At 61.3% G+C, this 15268-nt stretch overlaps 10 non-coding genes across 10 annotated transcripts; all 10 read left to right on the top strand.

Moving 5' to 3' along the window:
• Positions 1 to 1391: 1391 nt before the first annotated feature.
• Positions 1392 to 1483, top strand: LOC131480646 (small nucleolar RNA SNORD116). The gene has a single exon (XR_009245700.1). It is a non-coding gene; the product is annotated as a small nucleolar RNA SNORD116 (small nucleolar RNA).
• Positions 1484 to 2752: 1269 nt separating this feature from the next.
• On the top strand, positions 2753 to 2847 carry LOC131480690 (small nucleolar RNA SNORD116). Its single transcript, XR_009245742.1, has one exon. It is a non-coding gene; the product is annotated as a small nucleolar RNA SNORD116 (small nucleolar RNA).
• Positions 2848 to 4405: 1558 nt separating this feature from the next.
• On the top strand, positions 4406 to 4497 carry LOC131480645 (small nucleolar RNA SNORD116). Its single transcript, XR_009245699.1, has one exon. It is a non-coding gene; the product is annotated as a small nucleolar RNA SNORD116 (small nucleolar RNA).
• A 1279-nt stretch (positions 4498 to 5776) lies between these two features.
• On the top strand, positions 5777 to 5871 carry LOC131480689 (small nucleolar RNA SNORD116). The gene has a single exon (XR_009245741.1). It is a non-coding gene; the product is annotated as a small nucleolar RNA SNORD116 (small nucleolar RNA).
• A 1550-nt stretch (positions 5872 to 7421) lies between these two features.
• Positions 7422 to 7513, top strand: LOC131480644 (small nucleolar RNA SNORD116). The gene has a single exon (XR_009245698.1). It is a non-coding gene; the product is annotated as a small nucleolar RNA SNORD116 (small nucleolar RNA).
• Positions 7514 to 8792: 1279 nt separating this feature from the next.
• On the top strand, positions 8793 to 8887 carry LOC131480688 (small nucleolar RNA SNORD116). The gene has a single exon (XR_009245740.1). It is a non-coding gene; the product is annotated as a small nucleolar RNA SNORD116 (small nucleolar RNA).
• A 1559-nt stretch (positions 8888 to 10446) lies between these two features.
• On the top strand, positions 10447 to 10538 carry LOC131480643 (small nucleolar RNA SNORD116). Its single transcript, XR_009245697.1, has one exon. It is a non-coding gene; the product is annotated as a small nucleolar RNA SNORD116 (small nucleolar RNA).
• Positions 10539 to 11807: 1269 nt separating this feature from the next.
• LOC131480662 (small nucleolar RNA SNORD116) lies at positions 11808 to 11902 on the top strand. The gene has a single exon (XR_009245715.1). It is a non-coding gene; the product is annotated as a small nucleolar RNA SNORD116 (small nucleolar RNA).
• A 1559-nt stretch (positions 11903 to 13461) lies between these two features.
• Positions 13462 to 13553, top strand: LOC131480642 (small nucleolar RNA SNORD116). Its single transcript, XR_009245696.1, has one exon. It is a non-coding gene; the product is annotated as a small nucleolar RNA SNORD116 (small nucleolar RNA).
• A 1279-nt stretch (positions 13554 to 14832) lies between these two features.
• On the top strand, positions 14833 to 14927 carry LOC131480687 (small nucleolar RNA SNORD116). Its single transcript, XR_009245739.1, has one exon. It is a non-coding gene; the product is annotated as a small nucleolar RNA SNORD116 (small nucleolar RNA).
• The last annotated feature ends 341 nt before the right edge of the window (positions 14928 to 15268 follow it).

Here is a 15268-nt window from a genome sequence, read left to right as displayed (position 1 = left end):
GGTGCTATGAGTGGGGAAGGGAAGCCGGTGAGGGGCCGAACCTGAGGAGGTTGTGGCAGTGTCGGTGTGTTTGTGTTTGTGTTGGTATGTGGTTGTGGGTGTTGATGGAGGGGTGTGTGTGAATGGTGCGCACGCCTGTGGTGTTCCCTGAACAAGCCATTGGTCCTGAGCCTTGGCGCCCGAGGGTTGCTTCCACAGTGTCGGGTGGAGGTGCCCTTCTGAGCCCTGTGCTGTATCTGGTGTTCTGTTGATGAAGACATGTGTTGGGTGTTGGCCGCCATGGGTATTGGGATGCCATGTGGCCAAGCACCCGTTTTTGGCAGGTTGATAGGTCTGTGCCCAGGCGAGCCTCGGGCTGGGGTGAGCAGTGCGAAAGGCCATGGAGAAGGAATTGTTGGGCGTGTTGGGGTGTAGTGGTTGTGTGTCCCCCTGGCGGCAGGTGGGGCGTTTGCAAAGCTGCCTGCAGACCAGTGCTGTGTCACTCCCCTGCGTGTGGTGAGGTTCCCCAGGCGGGACAGCCGAGTGTGTAGTGGAGTTGAAGGGTGAGGTTGTGAGCATGTTTGGGCTGAGTGAGGAAGGACCTGCCCATGGAGCTGGGTGTGCTGTCAAGGGAGGCGGGGGCTGTTCCCTGGGCCCGCAGCAACCCTGGGAGTGCCTTGGGGCAGTTGTTGCCCATCGTGGTGCTGAAGGTTGGAGGCCAGCATTGGGCTGTGAGCTCTGTCATTGTTGAGATGGTCGAGGTGCCCTTTGTGTGAGAGGAGCACGCAGACCCCATGTCTCTGAGGGCCCGTGGGTGCGTGTGCTGCCCACCTCGTTTGGCGGGCGTGCTGCCCATGTGTTTGTAGGTGAAGCTGCCTAAGGAAAGCAGCCTGAGGCCCAGCCACTGTCACCTTGGGTGACACAAAGAGTTTGCAGTGGGGACCTGTGTAGGCAGCATGCCAGAGTGCGAGTATGGGAGGCAGGCGCCATGGCTGTTCCTGTCTGTGGGCAGCGGCCCGCCTTGCTGGCGGTCTTGCTGAAGCACACCCTTGTTGTCTATGTACTTCTCAGAGGGCCTCTCGGTGGACGCAAGACTCACGTAGGCTTCTGCTGAGCCCCAGAGGCAGCAGTGAATGCCGGAAGCACCATGGCCTGCGCTGGGCCAATGCCAGCGGAGCTCCGAGGCTGGTAAGCATCCCCAGGGCCAGAGGCCCTGCACTGCCCCTAAGGATTCCTGCGGAGACCTGCCAAGATGCCAGGGAAGCCTTGCTGGGCTCGAGGGTGAGAGCCCACGGCCCCACGGGCCTTGTTTCTTTGGACTCTGCTGGCTCTTGAAGGTCTTTGAGGTCCCCGGGCTTGCCTCCCCTTGCACAGCCTGCCATGCTCCCCTGCCAGCGTGTTGGCATGTGCTTGGATCGATGATGACTCCCGCAAATACATTCCTTGGAAGCTGAACAAAATGAGTGAAAACCCCATACCGTCGTTCTCATCGTGACTGAGGTCCAGCACATTGCCCCGTGCAGAGAGTAGGCGTGAGGAGCCCCAGCAGGGCTAGGCTAATGGTGATCCTGCAGCGGTGGGCTTGTGACCCAAGGGCTGGCGTGGCAGCACTCATGCCGAGGGTTCCCATGTGCCCTAGTGTGTCCGTGGGTAGCTGAGTGCTGGGTGGGCGGGAGTTGAGACTTGGGGCATCCAGGCCAGAGGACAGAGGTGTTGGCCTCTTGGGGAGGGCACAGGTGACCCAGGGTGTCCAGCCAGGTGTGTGCAGGACACGGGTGTGCCCTGGGTCCCAGATGAGAGAGCCTAAAGCCCACAGCACGGCCTGGGGCGTGATCCCTGTGAGCAGCATCCTTGCAGCTCTGTGCCCGCATCCTTGCAGCAGAAGAGACACAAGGCCGAAGCCCTGACTCAAGGGTGCTGCCCAAGCTGGTTGGGTCGGGATTGCCTGTGAAGTGCTTCCAGCTGGTGTCCTGGGGCAGTACTGACATGGCAGGAAGCTTGGGGTTGGCGGAGCCACTCTCTGGGCTGCAGTGCAGGCAGGCAGGCAGGAATGCAGTGGGTGGCGAGTGCACCCCTGCGCCTCCCTGTCCATGGATGCTGGGTCCGTGGACCCGGACACACAGATGCTGCTGCCAGCTAGCCCCAGGCCACAGCAAGAGCACACGGAGAGGGCAGCAAACTGAAACCCAACATGGGTCCCAGCGTGGGCCAGGTGATGGAGTGCTTTCCTTGTGGTGTGGGCAGAGCCTTTGCTCTGGGAAAAGTATGTGAGGGTTGGAGAAAGGGGATGTGCGAGGGAGCGTGCCACAGCGGGCCTCCTTGGGCCAGCGGCTCTGCCCTGTGGAGCTGCCTGGGTCCTGAAGCTTGCCTGTACTGTGTGTGTACTTGGCAGGGAGCGTGTCTGCCATCGGCGTGGCTTGTGGAGTGCCAGCAGATCTGTGCTTGTGCTTTGGAGAGGAATCCCTGTGGGTGGCTGGCATGCAGGGAGCCCGTGTTGGGCTGGAAGTGCCTGAATCCTCACGGATGGTAAGCAGTGGCAGAGCCAGGGTGGGTGGTGGGGACGTGTCCCCTAGCGCTTCAGAGTCCTGCGGGAGTTGGGGGCATGTTGTCCTGAGGTGGCCGCGCCTGGGCTCCACTGCGAGAGTGGATGCTTGTGCTATGGCGGTGCAGGCTTTGTCCCTGGCCTCTGCAGGCCTCTGCAGGGGCCGGAGGCCATCGGCTGTGCCCGATGCCAGCCTGCGTTGTTGTGCTGCCAGCACTTTGGGGTGTGCTTGGATCGATGATGACTCCACCGTCAAACATTCCTTGGAAAAGCTGAACAAAATGAGTGAAAACTCACTACCGTCGTTCTCATCGTGACTGAGGTCCAGCACATTGCCTCTAGTGGGGAGCATAGGAGTGAGGGTCCATGGGCAAGGGTTGAGGTGGCTGCCAGCCCCAGGGTGAGCCCAAGGGCAAGCCCCCCCTTGGAGGACCAGACTGCTGGGGAGGTGTGGTGAGAGGGTTGTGCGTGGGCAGCAGAGCGCTTGTGGTGTGGGTGCTATGAGTGGGGAAGGGAAGCCAGTGAGGGGCCGAACCTGAGGACGTTGTGGCAGTGTCGGTGTGTTTGTGTTTGTGTTGGTATGTGGTTGTGGGTGTTGATGGAGGGGTGTGTGTGAGTGGTGCGCACGCCTGTGGTGTTCCCTGAACAAGCCATTGGTCCTGAGCCTTGGCGCCCGAGGGTTGCTTCCATAGTGTCGGGTGGAGGTGCCCTTCTGAGCCCTGTGCTGTATCTGGTGTTCTGTTGATGAAGGCATGTGTTGGGTGTTGGCCGCCATGGGTATTGGGATGCCATGTGGCCAAGCACCCGTTTTTGGCAGGTTGATAGGTCTGTGCCCAGGCGAGCCTCGGGCTGGGGTGAGCAGTGCGAAAGGCCATGGAGAAGGAATTGTTGGGCGTGTTGGGGTGTAGTGGTTGTGTGTCCCCCTGGCGGCAGGTGGGGCGTTTGCAAAGCTGCCTGCAGACCAGTGCTGTGTCACTCCCCTGCGTGTGGTGAGGTTCCCCAGGCGGGACAGCCGAGTGTGTAGTGGAGTTGAAGGGTGAGGTTGTGAGCATGTTTGGGCTGAGTGAGGAAGGACCTGCCCATGGAGCTGGGTGTGCTGTCAAGGGAGGCGGGGGCTGTTCCCTGGGCCCGCAGCAACCCTGGGAGTGCCTTGGGGCAGTTGTTGCCCATCGTGGTGCTGAAGGTTGGAGGCCAGCATGGGCTGTGAGCTCTGTCATTGTTGAGATGGTCGAGGTGCCCTTTGTGTGAGAGGCGCACGCAGGCCCCATGGCTCTGAGGGCCCGTGGGTGCGTGTGCTGACCACCTCGTTTGGCGGGCGTGCTGCCCATGTGTTTGTAGGTGAAGCTGCCTAAGGAAAGCAGCCTGAGGCCCAGCCACTGTCACCTTGGGTGACACAAAGAGTTTGCAGTGGGGACCTGTGTAGGCAGCATGCCAGGGTGCGAGTATGGGAGGCAGGCGCCATGGCTGTTCCTGTCTGTGGGCAGCGGCCCGCCTTGCTGGCGGTCTTGCTGAAGCACACCCTTGTTGTCTATGTACTTCTCAGAGGGCCTCTCGGTGGACGCAAGACTCACGTAGGCTTCTGCTGAGCCCCAAAGGCAGCAGTGAATGCCGGAAGCACCATGGCCTGCGCTGGGCCAATGCCAGCGGAGCTCCGAGGCTGGTAAGCATCCCCAGGGCCAGAGGCCCTGCACTGCCCCTAAGGATTCCTGCGGAGACCTGCCAAGATGCCAGGGAAGCCTTGCTGGGCTCGAGGGTGAGAGCCCACGGCCCCACGGACCTTGTTTCTTTGGACTCTGCTGGCTCTTGAAGGTCTTTGAGGTCCCCGGGCTTGCCTCCCCTTGCACAGCCTGCCATGCTCCCCTGCCAGCGTGTTGGCATGTGCTTGGATCGATGATGACTCCCGCAAATACATTCCTTGGAAGCTGAACAAAATGAGTGAAAACCCCATACCGTCGTTCTCATCGTGACTGAGGTCCAGCACATTGCCCCGTGCAGAGAGTAGGCGTGAGGAGCCCCAGCAGGGCTAGGCTAATGGTGATCCTGCAGCGCTGGGCTTGTGACCCAAGGGCTGGCGTGGCAGCACTCATGCCGAGGGTTCCCATGTGCCCTAGTGTGCCCTAGTGTGTCCGTGGGTAGCTGAGTGCTGGGTGGGCGGGAGTTGAGACTTGGGGCATCCAGGCCAGAGGACAGAGGTGTTGGCCTCTTGGGGAGGGCACAGGTGACCCAGGGTGTCCAGCCAGGTGTGTGCAGGACACGGGTGTGCCCTGGGTCCCGGATGAGAGAGCCTAAAGCCCACAGCACGGCCTGGGGCGTGATCCCTGTGAGCAGCATCCTTGCAGCTCTGTGCCCGCATCCTTGCAGCAGAAGAGACACAAGGCCGAAGCCCTGACTCAAGGGTGCTGCCCAAGCTGGTTGGGTCGGGATTGCCTGTGAAGTGCTTCCAGCTGGTGTCCTGGGGCAGTACTGACATGGCAGGAAGCTTGGGGTTGGCGGAGCCACTCTCTGGGCTGCAGTGCAGGCAGGCAGGCAGGAATGCAGTGGGTGGCGAGTGCACCCCTGCGCCTCCCTGTCCATGGATGCTGGGTCCGTGGACCCGGACACACAGATGCTGCTGCCAGCTAGCCCCAGGCCACAGCAAGAGCACACGGAGAGGGCAGCAAACTGAAACCCAACATGGGTCCCAGCGTGGGCCAGGTGATGGAGTGCTTTCCTTGTGGTGTGGGCAGAGCCTTTGCTCTGGGAAAAGTATGTGAGGGTTGGAGAAAGGGGATGTGCGAGGGAGCGTGCCACAGCGGGCCTCCTTGGGCCAGCGGCTCTGCCCTGTGGAGCTGCCTGGGTCCTGAAGCTTGCCTGTGCTGTGTGTGTACTTGGCAGGGAGCGTGTCTGCCATCGGCGTGGCTTGTGGAGTGCCAGCAGATCTGTGCTTGTGCTTTGGAGAGGAATCCCTGTGGGTGGCTGGCATGCAGGGAGCCCGTGTTGGGCTGGAAGTGCCTGAATCCTCACGGATGGTAAGCAGTGGCAGAGCCAGGGTGGGTGGTGGGGACGTGTCCCCTAGCGCTTCAGAGTCCTGCGGGAGTTGGGGGCATGTTGTCCTGAGGTGGCCGCGCCTGGGCTCCACTGCGAGAGTGGATGCTTGTGCTATGGCGGTGCAGGCTTTGTCCCTGGCCTCTGCAGGCCTCTGCAGGGGCCGGAGGCCATCGGCTGTGCCCGATGCCAGCCTGCGTTGTTGTGCTGCCAGCACTTTGGGGTGTGCTTGGATCGATGATGACTCCACCGTCAAACATTCCTTGGAAAAGCTGAACAAAATGAGTGAAAACTCACTACCGTCGTTCTCATCGTGACTGAGGTCCAGCACATTGCCTCTAGTGGGGAGCATAGGAGTGAGGGTCCATGGGCAAGGGTTGAGGTGGCTGCCAGCCCCAGGGTGAGCCCAAGGGCAAGCCCCCCCTTGGAGGACCAGACTGCTGGGGAGGTGTGGTGAGAGGGTTGTGCGTGGGCAGCAGAGCGCTTGTGGTGCGGGTGCTATGAGTGGGGAAGGGAAGCCGGTGAGGGGCCGAACCTGAGGAGGTTGTGGCAGTGTCGGTGTGTTTGTGTTTGTGTTGGTATGTGGTTGTGGGTGTTGATGGAGGGGTGTGTGTGAGTGGTGCGCACGCCTGTGGTGTTCCCTGAACAAGCCATTGGTCCTGAGCCTTGGCGCCCGAGGGTTGCTTCCACAGTGTCGGGTGGAGGTGCCCTTCTGAGCCCTGTGCTGTATCTGGTGTTGTGTTGATGAAGGCATGTGTTGGGTGTTGGCCGCCATGGGTATTGGGATGCCATGTGGCCAAGCACCCGTTTTTGGCAGGTTGTGCCCAGGCGAGCCTCGGGCTGGGGTGAGCAGTGCGAAAGGCCATGGAGAAGGAATTGTTGGGCGTGTTGGGGTGTAGTGGTTGTGTGTCCCCCTGGCGGCAGGTGGGGCATTTGCAAAGCTGCCTGCAGACCAGTGCTGTGTCACTTCCCTGCGTGTGGTGAGGTTCCCCAGGCGGGACAGCCGAGTGTGTAGTGGAGTTGAAGGGTGAGGTTGTGAGCATGTTTGGGCCGAGTGAGGAAGGACCTGCCCATGGAGCTGGGTGTGCTGTCAAGGGAGGCGGGGGCTGTTCCCTGGGCCCGCAGCAACCCTGGGAGTGCCTTGGGGCAGTTGTTGCCCATCGTGGTGCTGAAGGTTGGAGGCCAGCATTGGGCTGTGAGCTCTGTCATTGTTGAGATGGTCGAGGTGCCCTTTGTGTGAGAGGAGCACGCAGGCCCCATGGCTCTGAGGGCCCGTGGGTGCGTGTGCTGCCCACCTCGTTTGGCGGGCGTGCTGCCCATGTGTTTGTAGGTGAAGCTGCCTAAGGAAAGCAGCCTGAGGCCCAGCCACTGTCACCTTGGGTGACACAAAGAGTTTGCAGTGGGGACCTGTGTAGGCAGCATGCCAGGGTGCGAGTATGGGAGGCAGGCGCCATGGCTGTTCCTGTCTGTGGGCAGCGGCCCGCCTTGCTGGCGGTCTTGCTGAAGCACACCCTTGTTGTCTATGAACTTCTCAGAGGGCCTCTCGGTGGACGCAAGACTCACGTAGGCTTCTCCTGAGCCCCAGAGGCAGCAGTGAATGCCGGAAGCACCATGGCCTGCGCTGGGCCAATGCCAGCGGAGCTCCGAGGCTGGTAAGCATCCCCAGGGCCAGAGGCCCTGCACTGCCCCTAAGGATTCCTGCGGAGACCTGCCAAGATGCCAGGGAAGCCTTGCTGGGCTCGAGGGTGAGAGCCCACGGCCCCACGGGCCTTGTTTCTTTGGACTCTGCTGGCTCTTGAAGGTCTTTGAGGTCCCCGGGCTTGCCTCCCCTTGCACAGCCTGCCATGCTCCCCTGCCAGCGTGTTGGCATGTGCTTGGATCGATGATGACTCCCGCAAATACATTCCTTGGAAGCTGAACAAAATGAGTGAAAACCCCATACCGTCGTTCTCATCGTGACTGAGGTCCAGCACATTGCCCCGTGCAGAGAGTAGGCGTGAGGAGCCCCAGCAGGGCTAGGCTAATGGTGATCCTGCAGTGGTGGGCTTGTGACCCAAGGGCTGGCGTGGCAGCACTCATGCCGAGGGTTCCCATGTGCCCTAGTGTGCCCTAGTGTGTCCGTGGGTAGCTGAGTGCTGGGTGGGCGGGAGTTGAGACTTGGGGCATCCAGGCCAGAGGACAGAGGTGTTGGCCTCTTGGGGAGGGCACAGGTGACCCAGGGTGTCCAGCCAGGTGTGTGCAGGACACGGGTGTGCCCTGGGTCCCGGATGAGAGAGCCTAAAGCCCACAGCACGGCCTGGGGCGTGATCCCTGTGAGCAGCATCCTTGCAGCTCTGTGCCCGCATCCTTGCAGCAGAAGAGACACAAGGCCGAAGCCCTGACTCAAGGGTGCTGCCCAAGCTGGTTGGGTCGGGATTGCCTGTGAAGTGCTTCCAGCTGGTGTCCTGGGGCAGTACTGACATGGCAGGAAGCTTGGGGTTGGCGGAGCCACTCTCTGGGCTGCAGTGCAGGCAGGCAGGCAGGAATGCAGTGGGTGGTGAGTGCACCCCTGCGCCTCCCTGTCCATGGATGCTGGGTCCGTGGACCCGGACACACAGATGCTGCTGCCAGCTAGCCCCAGGCCACAGCAAGAGCACACGGAGAGGGCAGCAAACTGAAACCCAACATGGGTCCCAGCGTGGGCCAGGTGATGGAGTGCTTTCCTTGTGGTGTGGGCAGAGCCTTTGCTCTGGGAAAAGTATGTGAGGGTTGGAGAAAGGGGATGTGCGAGGGAGCGTGCCACAGCGGGCCTCCTTGGGCCAGCGGCTCTGCCCTGTGGAGCTGCCTGGGTCCTGAAGCTTGCCTGTGCTGTGTGTGTACTTGGCAGGGAGCGTGTCTGCCATCGGCGTGGCTTGTGGAGTGCCAGCAGATCTGTGCTTGTGCTTTGGAGAGGAATCCCTGTGGGTGGCTGGCATGCAGGGAGCCCGTGTTGGGCTGGAAGTGCCTGAATCCTCACGGATGGTAAGCAGTGGCAGAGCCAGGGTGGGTGGTGGGGACGTGTCCCCTAGCGCTTCAGAGTCCTGCGGGAGTTGGGGGCATGTTGTCCTGAGGTGGCCGCGCCTGGGCTCCACTGCGAGAGTGGATGCTTGTGCTATGGCGGTGCAGGCTTTGTCCCTGGCCTCTGCAGGCCTCTGCAGGGGCCGGAGGCCATCGGCTGTGCCCGATGCCAGCCTGCGTTGTTGTGCTGCCAGCACTTTGGGGTGTGCTTGGATCGATGATGACTCCACCGTCAAACATTCCTTGGAAAAGCTGAACAAAATGAGTGAAAACTCACTACCGTCGTTCTCATCGTGACTGAGGTCCAGCACATTGCCTCTAGTGGGGAGCATAGGAGTGAGGGTCCATGGGCAAGGGTTGAGGTGGCTGCCAGCCCCAGGGTGAGCCCAAGGGCAAGCCCCCCCTTGGAGGACCAGACTGCTGGGGAGGTGTGGTGAGAGGGTTGTGCGTGGGCAGCAGAGCGCTTGTGGTGTGGGTGCTATGAGTGGGGAAGGGAAGCCGGTGAGGGGCCGAACCTGAGGAGGTTGTGGCAGTGTCGGTGTGTTTGTGTTTGTGTTGGTATGTGGTTGTGGGTGTTGATGGAGGGGTGTGTGTGAGTGGTGCGCACGCCTGTGGTGTTCCCTGAACAAGCCATTGGTCCTGAACCTTGGCGCCCGAGGGTTGCTTCCACAGTGTCGGGTGGAGGTGCCCTTCTGAGCCCTGTGCTGTATCTGGTGTTGTGTTGATGAAGGCATGTGTTGGGTGTTGGCCGCCATGGGTATTGGGATGCCATGTGTCCAAGCACCCGTTTTTGGCAGGTTGATAGGTCTGTGCCCAGGCGAGCCTCGGGCTGGGGTGAGCAGTGCGAAAGGCCATGGAGAAGGAATTGTTGGGCGTGTTGGGGTGTAGTGGTTGTGTGTCCCCCTGGCGGCAGGTGGGGCGTTTGCAAAGCTGCCTGCAGACCAGTGCTGTGTCACTCCCCTGCGTGTGGTGAGGTTCCCCAGGCGGGACAGCCGAGTGTGTAGTGGAGTTGAAGGGTGAGGTTGTGAGCATGTTTGGGCTGAGTGAGGAAGGACCTGCCCATGGAGCTGGGTGTGCTGTCAAGGGAGGCGGGGGCTGTTCCCTGGGCCCGCAGCAACCCTGGGAGTGCCTTGGGGCAGTTGTTGCCCATCGTGGTGCTGAAGGTTGGAGGCCAGCATTGGGCTGTGAGCTCTGTCATTGTTGAGATGGTCGAGGTGCCCTTTGTGTGAGAGGAGCACGCAGGTCCCATGGCTCTGAGGGCCCGTGGGTGCGTGTGCTGACCACCTCGTTTGGCGGGCGTGCTGCCCATGTGTTTGTAGGTGAAGCTGCCTAAGGAAAGCAGCCTGAGGCCCAGCCACTGTCACCTTGGGTGACACAAAGAGTTTGCAGTGGGGACCTGTGTAGGCAGCATGCCAGGGTGCGAGTATGGGAGGCAGGCGCCATGGCTGTTCCTGTCTGTGGGCAGCGGCCCGCCTTGCTGGCGGTCTTGCTGAAGCACACCCTTGTTGTCTATGTACTTCTCAGAGGGCCTCTCGGTGGACGCAAGACTCACGTAGGCTTCTGCTGAGCCCCAGAGGCAGCAGTGAATGCCGGAAGCACCATGGCCTGCGCTGGGCCAATGCCAGCGGAGCTCCGAGGCTGGTAAGCATCCCCAGGGCCAGAGGCCCTGCACTGCCCCTAAGGATTCCTGCGGAGACCTGCCAAGATGCCAGGGAAGCCTTGCTGGGCTCGAGGGTGAGAGCCCACGGCCCCACGGGCCTTGTTTCTTTGGACTCTGCTGGCTCTTGAAGGTCTTTGAGGCCCCCGGGCTTGCCTCCCCTTGCACAGCCTGCCATGCTCCCCTGCCAGCGTGTTGGCATGTGCTTGGATCGATGATGACTCCCGCAAATACATTCCTTGGAAGCTGAACAAAATGAGTGAAAACCCCATACCGTCGTTCTCATCGTGACTGAGGTCCAGCACATTGCCCCGTGCAGAGAGTAGGCGTGAGGAGCCCGAGCAGGGCTAGGCTAATGGTGATCCTGCAGCGGTGGGCTTGTGACCCAAGGGCTGGCGTGGCAGCACTCATGCCGAGGGTTCCCATGTGCCCTAGTGTGTCCGTGGGTAGCTGAGTGCTGGGTGGGCGGGAGTTGAGACTTGGGGCATCCAGGCCAGAGGACAGAGGTGTTGGCCTCTTGGGGAGGGCACAGGTGACCCAGGGTGTCCAGCCAGGTGTGTGCAGGACACGGGTGTGCCCTGGGTCCCGGATGAGAGAGCCTAAAGCCCACAGCACGGCCTGGGGCGTGATCCCTGTGAGCAGCATCCTTGCAGCTCTGTGCCCACATCCTTGCAGCAGAAGAGACACAAGGCCGAAGGCCTGACTCAAGGGTGCTGCCCAGGCTGGTTGGGTCGGGATTGCCTGTGAAGTGCTTCCAGCTGGTGTCCTGGGGCAGTACTGACATGGCAGGAAGCTTGGGGTTGGCGGAGCCACTCTCTGGGCTGCAGTGCAGGCAGGCAGGCAGGAATGCAGTGGGTGGCGAGTGCACCCCTGTGCCTCCCTGTCCATGGATGCTGGGTCCGTGGACCCGGACACACAGATGCTGCTGCCAGCTAGCCCCAGGCCACAGCAAGAGCACACGGAGAGGGCAGCAAACTGAAACCCAACATGGGTCCCAGCGTGGGCCAGGTGATGGAGTGCTTTCCTTGTGGTGTGGGCAGAGCCTTTGCTCTGGGAAAAGTATGTGAGGGTTGGAGAAAGGGGATGTGCGAGGGAGTGTGCCACAGCGGGCCTCCTTGGGCCAGCAGCTCTGCCCTGTGGAGCTGCCTGGGTCCTGAAGCTTGCCTGTGCTGTGTGTGTACTTGGCAGGGAGCGTGTCTGCCATCGGCGTGGCTTGTGGAGTGCCAGCAGATCTGTGCTTGTGCTTTGGAGAGGAATCCCTGTGGGTGGCTGGCATGCAGGGAGCCCGTGTTGGGCTGGAAGTGCCTGAATCCTTACGGATGGTAAGCAGTGGCAGAGCCAGGGTGGGTGGTGGGGACGTGTCCCCTAGCGCTTCAGAGTCCTGCGGGAGTTGGGGGCATGTTGTCCTGAGGTGGCCGCGCCTGGGCTCCACTGCGAGAGTGGATGCTTGTGCTATGGCGGTGCAGGCTTTGTCCCTGGCCTCTGCAGGCCTCTGCAGGGGCCGGAGGCCATCGGCTGTGCCCGATGCCAGCCTGCGTTGTTGTGCTGCCAGCACTTTGGGGTGTGCTTGGATCGATGATGACTCCACCATCAAACATTCCTTGGAAAAGCTGAACAAAATGAGTGAAAACTCACTACCGTCGTTCTCATCGTGACTGAGGTCCAGCACATTGCCTCTAGTGGGGAGCATAGGAGTGAGGGTCCATGGGCAAGGGTTGAGGTGGCTGCCAGCCCCAGGGTGAGCCCAAGGGCAAGCCCCCCCTTGGAGGACCAGACTGCTGGGGAGGTGTGGTGAGAGGGTTGTGCGTGGGCAGCAGAGCGCTTGTGGTGTGGGTGCTATGAGTGGGGAAGGGAAGCCAGTGAGGGGCCGAACCTGAGGAGGTTGTGGCAGTGTCGGTGTGTTTGTGTTTGTGTTGGTATGTGGTTGTGGGTGTTGATGGAGGGGTGTGTGTGAGTGGTGCGCACGCCTGTGGTGTTCCCTGAACAAGCCATTGGTCCTGAGCCTTGGCGCCCGAGGGTTGCTTCCATAGTGTCGGGTGGAGGTGCCCTTCTGAGCCCTGTGCTGTATCTGGTGTTGTGTTGATGAAGGCATGTGTTGGGTGTTGGCCGCCATGGGTATTGGGATGCCATGTGGCCAAGCACCCGTTTTTGGCAGGTTGATAGGTCTGTGCCCAGGCGAGCCTCGGGCTGGGGTGAGCAGTGCGAAAGGCCATGGAGAAGGAATTGTTGGGCGTGTTGGGGTGTAGTGGTTGTGTGTCCCCCTGGCGGCAGGTGGGGCGTTTGCAAAGCTGCCTGCAGACCAGTGCTGTGTCACTCCCCTGCGTGTGGTGAGGTTCCCCAGGCGGGACAGCCGAGTGTGTAGTGGAGTTGAAGGGTGAGGTTGTGAGCATGTTTGGGCTGAGTGAGGAAGGACCTGCCCATGGAGCTGGGTGTGCTGTCAAGGGAGGCGGGGGCTGTTCCCTGGGCCCGCAGCAACCCTGGGAGTGCCTTGGGGCAGTTGTTGCCCATCGTGGTGCTGAAGGTTGGAGGCCAGCATTGGGCTGTGAGCTCTGTCATTGTTGAGATGGTCGAGGTGCCCTTTGTGTGAGAGGCGCACGCAGGCCCCATGGCTCTGAGGGCCCGTGGGTGCGTGTGCTGACCACCTCGTTTGGCGGGCGTGCTGCCCATGTGTTTGTAGGTGAAGCTGCCTAAGGAAAGCAGCCTGAGGCCCAGCCACTGTCACCTTGGGTGACACAAAGAGTTTGCAGTGGGGACCTGTGTAGGCAGCATGCCAGGGTGCGAGTATGGGAGGCAGGCGCCATGGCTGTTCCTGTCTGTGGGCAGCGGCCCGCCTTGCTGGCGGTCTTGCTGAAGCACACCCTTGTTGTCTATGAACTTCTCAGAGGGCCTCTCGGTGGACGCAAGACTCACGTAGGCTTCTGCTGAGCCCCAGAGGCAGCAGTGAATGCCGGAAGCACCATGGCCTGCGCTGGGCCAATGCCAGCGGAGCTCCGAGGCTGGTAAGCATCCCCAGGGCCAGAGGCCCTGCACTGCCCCTAAGGATTCCTGCGGAGACCTGCCAAGATGCCAGGGAAGCCTTGCTGGGCTCGAGGGTGAGAGCCCACGGCCCCACGGACCTTGTTTCTTTGGACTCTGCTGGCTCTTGAAGGTCTTTGAGGTCCCTGGGCTTGCCTCCCCTTGCACAGCCTGCCATGCTCCCCTGCCAGCGTGTTGGCATGTGCTTGGATCGATGATGACTCCCGCAAATACATTCCTTGGAAGCTGAACAAAATGAGTGAAAACCCCATACCGTCGTTCTCATCGTGACTGAGGTCCAGCACATTGCCCCGTGCAGAGAGTAGGCGTGAGGAGCCCCAGCAGGGCTAGGCTAATGGTGATCCTGCAGCGGTGGGCTTGTGACCCAAGGGCTGGCGTGGCAGCACTCATGCCGAGGGTTCCCATGTGCCCTAGTGTGCCCTAGTGTGTCCGTGGGTAGCTGAGTGCTGGGTGGGCGGGAGTTGAGACTTGGGGCATCCAGGCCAGAGGACAGAGGTGTTGGCCTCTTGGAGAGGGCACAGGTGACCCAGGGTGTCCAGCCAGGTGTGTGCAGGACACGGGTGTGCCCTGGGTCCCGGATGAGAGAGCCTAAAGCCCACAGCACGGCCTGGGGCGTGATCCCTGTGAGCAGCATCCTTGCAGCTCTGTGCCCGCATCCTTGCAGCAGAAGAGACACAAGGCCGAAGCCCTGACTCAAGGGTGCTGCCCAAGCTGGTTGGGTCGGGATTGCCTGTGAAGTGCTTCCAGCTGGTGTCCTGGGGCAGTACTGACATGGCAGGAAGCTTGGGGTTGGCGGAGCCACTCTCTGGGCTGCAGTGCAGGCAGGCAGGCAGGAATGCAGTGGGTGGTGAGTGCACCCCTGCGCCTCCCTGTCCATGGATGCTGGGTCCGTGGACCCGGACACACAGATGCTGCTGCCAGCTAGCCCCAGGCCACAGCAAGAGCACACGGAGAGGGCAGCAAACTGAAACCCAACATGGGTCCCAGCGTGGGCCAGGTGATGGAGTGCTTTCCTTGTGGTGTGGGCAGAGCCTTTGCTCTGGGAAAAGTATGTGAGGGTTGGAGAAAGGGGATGTGCGAGGGAGCGTGCCACAGCGGGCCTCCTTGGGCCAGCAGCTCTGCCCTGTGGAGCTGCCTGGGTCCTGAAGCTTGCCTGTGCTGTGTGTGTACTTGGCAGGGAGCGTGTCTGCCATCGGCGTGGCTTGTGGAGTGCCAGCAGATCTGTGCTTGTGCTTTGGAGAGGAATCCCTGTGGGTGGCTGGCATGCAGGGAGCCCGTGTTGGGCTGGAAGTGCCTGAATCCTCACGGATGGTAAGCAGTGGCAGAGCCAGGGTGGGTGGTGGGGACGTGTCCCCTAGCGCTTCAGAGTCCTGCGGGAGTTGGGGGCATGTTGTCCTGAGGTGGCCGCGCCTGGGCTCCACTGCGAGAGTGGATGCTTGTGCTATGGCGGTGCAGGCTTTGTCCCTGGCCTCTGCAGGCCTCTGCAGGGGCCGGAGGCCATCGGCTGTGCCCGATGCCAGCCTGCGTTGTTGTGCTGCCAGCACTTTGGGGTGTGCTTGGATCGATGATGACTCCACCGTCAAACATTCCTTGGAAAAGCTGAACAAAATGAGTGAAAACTCACTACCGTCGTTCTCATCGTGACTGAGGTCCAGCACATTGCCTCTAGTGGGGAGCATAGGAGTGAGGGTCCATGGGCAAGGGTTGAGGTGGCTGCCAGCCCCAGGGTGAGCCCAAGGGCAAGCCCCCCCTTGGAGGACCAGACTGCTGGGGAGGTGTGGTGAGAGGGTTGTGCGTGGGCAGCAGAGCGCTTGTGGTGCGGGTGCTATGAGTGGGGAAGGGAAGCCGGTGAGGGGCCGAACCTGAGGAGGTTGTGGCAGTGTCGGTGTGTTTGTGTTTGTGTTGGTATGTGGTTGTGGGTGTTGATGGAGGGGTGTGTGTGAGTGGTGCGCACGCCTGTGGTGTTCCCTGAACAAGCCATTGGTCCTGAACCT

The sequence above is a fragment of the Ochotona princeps genome, chromosome 6 (assembly GCF_030435755.1).
Source record: "Ochotona princeps isolate mOchPri1 chromosome 6, mOchPri1.hap1, whole genome shotgun sequence".
Taxonomy (NCBI): domain Eukaryota; kingdom Metazoa; phylum Chordata; class Mammalia; order Lagomorpha; family Ochotonidae; genus Ochotona; species Ochotona princeps.
Note: the sequence above shows the minus strand (reverse complement) of the source record. Positions and strands in the feature narration are given on the sequence as shown.